The sequence below is a fragment of the Adiantum capillus-veneris genome, chromosome 8 (genome assembly GCF_014529385.1).
Source record: "Adiantum capillus-veneris isolate H3 chromosome 8, ASM1452938v2, whole genome shotgun sequence".
Lineage (NCBI taxonomy): Eukaryota > Viridiplantae > Streptophyta > Polypodiopsida > Polypodiales > Pteridaceae > Adiantum > Adiantum capillus-veneris.
Genome location: NC_140938.1, coordinates 68340015 through 68346043, shown reverse-complemented (window position 1 = coordinate 68346043; position 6029 = coordinate 68340015).

The window sequence follows — 6029 nt, the reverse complement described above, 5'->3', positions numbered from 1 at the left end:
TGGTAAATCACCCGTTCCTAATGCTTCTGTTCTGGCACCAATTTGTCTGGGAATTCTGGTGATAAGGGCAAAAAGAAGATGCATTGCCATTATTGTAAAGCTAATGATCACTTGATCAAGCAATGTCCTAAGTTAAAGGCCAAAGAGGCTAAGAAGAAAGAGGCTCGTTCCAATACTAATGATGGTTCCACTACAAATGCAGCTATTGTTGAGTCTTTTGTGAAAGGAGACTATGATGTTGATGTTGATGCAGAATGGGCTTTTAGTGTAGAGTGATGTTATAATCATGCTTCCATGATGCATGCATGTCAGTTGTTGCAAATTCACGTGTGTGGTATTTTGACAGTGGTGCTACAAAGCACATTCCCTCACATCGTGATTTGTTCACCTTTCTTGAATCTGTCCCTCATGGGAATTTAGTTACTTGTGCCAACAATGCCTCTTATCCAGTTTAAGGAGTTGGAAAGATTGTGCTTACTGCTGCAAATGGTAGTTCTTTCACACTTGTTGATGCACTTTATGTACCTGGCATCAAAGAGAATCTTTTGTATGTATCTGCACTTGCTAGACTTGGTCTTGTAGTCAAATTTGTGGATGACAGATGTACAATACATGATCTCGCTTTTGGTGATGAAATTGTTGCATCTACAATTTTATGTTGTGGGCTATATAAGCTTACTTTGTATGACAAGCGTGGGCAAAATTCTGCAAATGCAATTGTGGATTCTAAGGCTATTTCAGATGGAAAACTTTGGCATGCACGTTTTGGACATCTAAATTTTATCAATTTGCTACGTTTGCAAAAATCTGATTTGGTTGCTTCTTTGCCGCCTCTAGAAGCACCTGTCAAACATGTTTGTGATGGCTGTATTTTGGTAAGATGCAACATTCAAAGTTTCCAAAGGATGGTTCAGTTAGGGTCACATGCAGCTTGCAGCTTGTGCCTAGTTATGTTTGTAGACCCATGCAACCTCCATCCTTGGGCTGTTACCTTTACTTCGTGACTTTCATTGATGATTCCTCTAGGCATGCATGGGTATTTCCCCTTAAAACAAATTCCAAAGTATTTTATGTGCTTGAAACAATTTTTGGCTATGATTGAAAATGTCTCAAAATGTACTATGGGCACTCTCCGTTCCGATCAAGGGGGGAGTATATGTCTCATGAATTTTAATGCATTTTTGGCTAGTCGTGGGATAAAACACTAATGTACAGTGCCTTATACACCTCACCAAAATGGTGTTGTTGAAAGGAAATTTAGGTCACTTATGGAAATGGCACGATGTATGGTGAAAAGTCAAGGCTTGAGGCCATCATGTGTGCCACTTATGTACTAAACAGGTGTCCTACAAAAGCTTTGCAATCTATGACTCCATATGAAGCATGGCATGATATAAAGCCTTCTATTGAGCACCTGCGTGTTTTTGGTTGTTGGAATATGCTTTGGTGCCACAAATGCAGCACAAGAAATTGGATGATAAGGCTGTCAGATGTATTTTTGTTGGTTACAGTGCTAAAAGCAAAGGTTACAAGTTGTAACAAAGCGTATCTTGGTCTCATGAGATGTTGTGTTTGTGGAAGGTTTTGTTCAAACCTAGCTGTCATGTACTAGAGCCAGTAATGTAAGCTCACAGGACATTTATGACACTTTGTTACCTCTTTCCAGTGGTGGAAGTTCGAATGTAAATTCCAATGAGGCAAATGTACAACCTATGGGGGTTTCTAAAAATGTTACAGATCAACAGTCTGTAACTGATGTAGATGTACATGATGTACTTGATCATGAAAGGGCTGAGAATAAGCAGGCTAGAGGTATGCCTAAATGGTTGGTGCATACTTTGCGTGATAGTAAATTGGATGCACCTTTGTCTAGTCGTACTTGTTCAGGTTCTTGCTATGCATCTTATGCATCGGATATTTATGCTTTGGTTGTGTCTAACTTACATGATGTTGACGAACCTCTATCTTTTGATGAAGCATAGAATTCAAAAATTGGATGGTTTCCATGCAATCAGAATATGATGCACTTATAGAAAATGACACTTGGAATTTTTGTGATTTGCCTCCTGGCAGAAATGCCATTGGTACAAAGCGGGTTTACAAGTTGAAACGCAAGCCAGATCGTGACATTGATTGCTCTAAGGCTCGACTTGTTGCAAAGGGTTATGCATAGATTATGAAGAGACTTTTGTTCCCATTTTTTGTATAACTATTGTGCATTTTCTATGTGCATTGGCAGCTCATTTTGGTTGGAATTGGACATTGTTACTGTTTTTTTGAATGGTGGAATATTTGAGGAAGTTTATGTAACATGGCCTTGTGGTTTTTTCAAGAAAGGACAAGCGGATAAAGTGTGCAGATGTAAGAAAGCTTTGTATGGATTGAAGAAATCTCCTCATGCTTGGTATGAGAAGGCTGACACTCATTTGGTCAAATGAGGCTTTTGTAACAGTCCAATAAAAAGCACATTGAAGGTAACGATGAGGGTGATGTACTTCTCATTGTGTTTCTCTATGTAGATGATTTTACTGATCACTAGACCAAAGGAGAGACATATTTTTTAATTTAAGGCTGATTTGAATGCTACTGAAAGATTCGGGGTTGTTGCATCATTACTTGGATATACAGTTTAAGCAGTGTGATGGTGGTATTGCCTTGTGTCATAAAAGTTACATAGAGACATTGGTATATAAGTTTGGACTTGAGGATTGCAAACCTATTGTCACTCCCATGGAAATAGGTTTAAAGTTGAGTCTTCATGGTGATCCCACCATGTCACTTTCTACCAAACTAATGTTGGTTGCCTCATTTATGTATGCAACACGAGGAGGATATTCAGTTTGCAGTCTTGCAAGTTAGCTGATGCATGCATACCCTAGGGTCTAAGCATTGGCAGGCTGTCAAGAGGATTTTTCGCTACTTGAGTGGCACTTTACATCTTGGCTTGTTTTATCCCAAGGGGTGATCATTGCTGCCAAACTTACATGCTTTTTTGGACTCAGATTGGGCTGGTTGTTTTGACACGTTGTTGGGAAACAAGCAAACTGAAACACCTCTATAGCGATGTCACCCAAGAGCGTTGAAAGAGAACTACAACAACACCAAAAGCTTTGGAAAATCCCTTTGGAACACCACAATTCCGATAAGAGCAGACCCTTGGGAATTTACTAGTCGTCGCCCACCCAAGAGACTATGTCACATAGGAGCAAAACCCTGTCAAAGCACGAATTTACAGCACACGCCGACCAATGCATATGAAGACGAGAGCCTCTCCTTTCACAATTAAACATCACAAACCCACAACTTCAACATCAATTTCACAATTCATGCATACATGCCCTCCAATTCTGTCAGCACACAATTTGCCACTAGGCTGCCATAGCCATAACCCTGCAGAGAACTAGTTGTAACCTCATGAGCACAACTCCAATTGGGGCACTTTAAAGCTTGAGAGAAATCTTGAAAAATGACCGGTGAGAAAGCTGAAGATGACCAAATTTGACGCGAACAGAAAGCTGTCCCAGCACGACTACACGTAGGGAAGGCTAGTCTGGGCAAAAAACTGCATCCAAAAGCATCAAGAAGCTACAACGACCCAAAACCTGCAAATTTCTGATGTTTGGCTGAACTTGTTTAAGTTTGTACATGAGTTTAATTTATATACAAGGCTCACTTCAAAAAACTCACTCACGGGCACTTACAGTAGCCCAACAGCTGTCACTAGACTAGCGACTTGCAGTGCACGTACATGTGCTTGCTAAAGTAAGATAAAAGACCCACAAAAAGATAGCCCACACACACTTTTGACATCAGGTGTCATGTCCGTATGTACAAATTTACCAAAAAAAGGGGTGTCAGAAATGCACCCAACAACATGGGTATCCACAAGTGGTTTTTGTTTCATGCTTGGTAGTTCATGTATATCATGGTTGAGCAAGAAGCAACCTACTATGGCCACTTCTAGTTGTGAGGCTGAGTATAGAGAAATATTCACAGCTACGATTGACTGTGTATGGCTCAGATGCCTTATGGATGATTTGGGTGTTGGAAAGGACACTGCCAACACTATCTACACTAACAGTCAGAGCACATTGGCAGTTGCGAGGAACCCAAATTTTCACGCTCACACAAAGCACATTGAGGTGCATTACCACTATGTCAAGGAGAGGCTCTCAGCAAGAGGGATCAACTTGGCTTATGTGCCAACATAGGAAAACCTTGTAGATCTTTTCACAAAGGCATATTCTTGTGAGAAGTTTAAAGCTTTTCACAAAGCTTTGGGCTTATTCCCCTTTGTGGATTGATCATATCCTCAGGGCATGGCACTTCCCTTTACTCTATGTGCCAGCTCTCATTCACCGCATCACTCCAAGGGGGATTCGTTACCATATACATGTGGTACTCCTGTGTGTAAACACACTAAGGATTGACGGGGCATTTTTTCCCTCGCTGGGAGGTTTTTCCTCCCGTGCATTGTATATACGCCCATCATTTTAGGGTTATCCATTTTTCCATTGCACACTGAGTAATACACTCTCTGTTGTGTGCCTTGAGATTCCTTCCTCTTTTCCAAGCCGTGTGTGTTTTCTTGCAACCCTAATTCCAGCATTAGAAACAATTTATAGGAGTGCCTCTTCAAACGGGCAACACTCTTCTCTATTTTGGTGGTGACAAGTATTTCCCTTACACTCAGAAGAAGGTTGTGTATCTCCAAGGGCAATTAAACATTCACTATTATGGATCCAATGTCCATTCTATTGATGATGGTTTACATTGTTGGTGGTGTAGAAGATGGAGATCTAGCAAGATATGTAAATATTGCTCCATTTTTTGGTGGATATCTCTCTATGTAGTGCCATTTACACTAATGAATACCATTTACACAAATTTTGTATAGTCTATCTACATGGCCATACACACGTATTGATCATTTCATGTTGATACTAGCTCATCCATTGTGTGCTCCATCTCCATCTTGCTTGGTATCAGAGCCACCAAAACTTGACTTTAGTTGTGTGTTCTTATCCACGCACGCCCTTTTGAGATAGTTGTTGCTATTGCTTCCTTGGAATTCCAAAAGTATTCTCACAAGTTGTCCTAGGGTTTTACCCCCTTTTGGAGCCAATTTTGGCCTCAAAATCTCCATGTGAGTAGCATATTAGAAGATATCGTGTTGATGCATACAAAAGTTTCTTGTGTGCAATATTTTTTGTGACATTTATATGAGATATGGGTTTATGTATGACAATTTGTGGATATAAGTAGAGTTTGGATTTTCCCTGTTTGGTGAAAAAATCTTGCTTTGAAATTGTGTCGGTACTTCCTTTTTGGATCTTTGAGGTTTTTCGGTGATGTTGCCAATACTTGTGGAATGGAGAATCAAAGAAACAATGAATCCACTCATGTAATTTCAAGTAAGGATAGGTTGGATGGAACCAACTATTCCTAATGAGCATTTCTTGTAAAAAAGGTTTTTTGATGTTGCTACTCCGGGGAGAGGTGGTGCAGATTCTTCTACTACTATAATTGCTTTGACTCTAGAGAAAAGAAGGTGGAATCAACATGATGAGTTTTCATATTACATCGTTTTTGACATGTAAAAGATCCATTGTGCTACACCTAAACACATGTAAGAAAAGTAAGGAAGCTTGAGATATTTGCATAGTTTGTCTGGAAAGAATAATGAAGTTCATATCTTTATATTAAGAAACAATCAGATAGATTTGAAATGTAGGAGTATGATGACTTGTTTGTGCATGTCACAAAGGTACAAGACCTTGTCATAGAGCTGTTCAGTATTGATGAGCTCATTTCAGAAAGACTTTGGTTCCTTGCCTCTTTTTTAGTTAACTTTTTGTACTTCTCTGAACTTGCATATGAGATGTGGATTCATGTATGATCATCTATGGATATAATCAAAGTTTATATTTTCCATGTTGGTGAAGAGATCGTGATTTGAAATTGTGTTCTACTTCTCTTTTGTATCTTTGAGGTTTTGTTGCACTGTTGCCAGAGTTGTGGGATGTCTA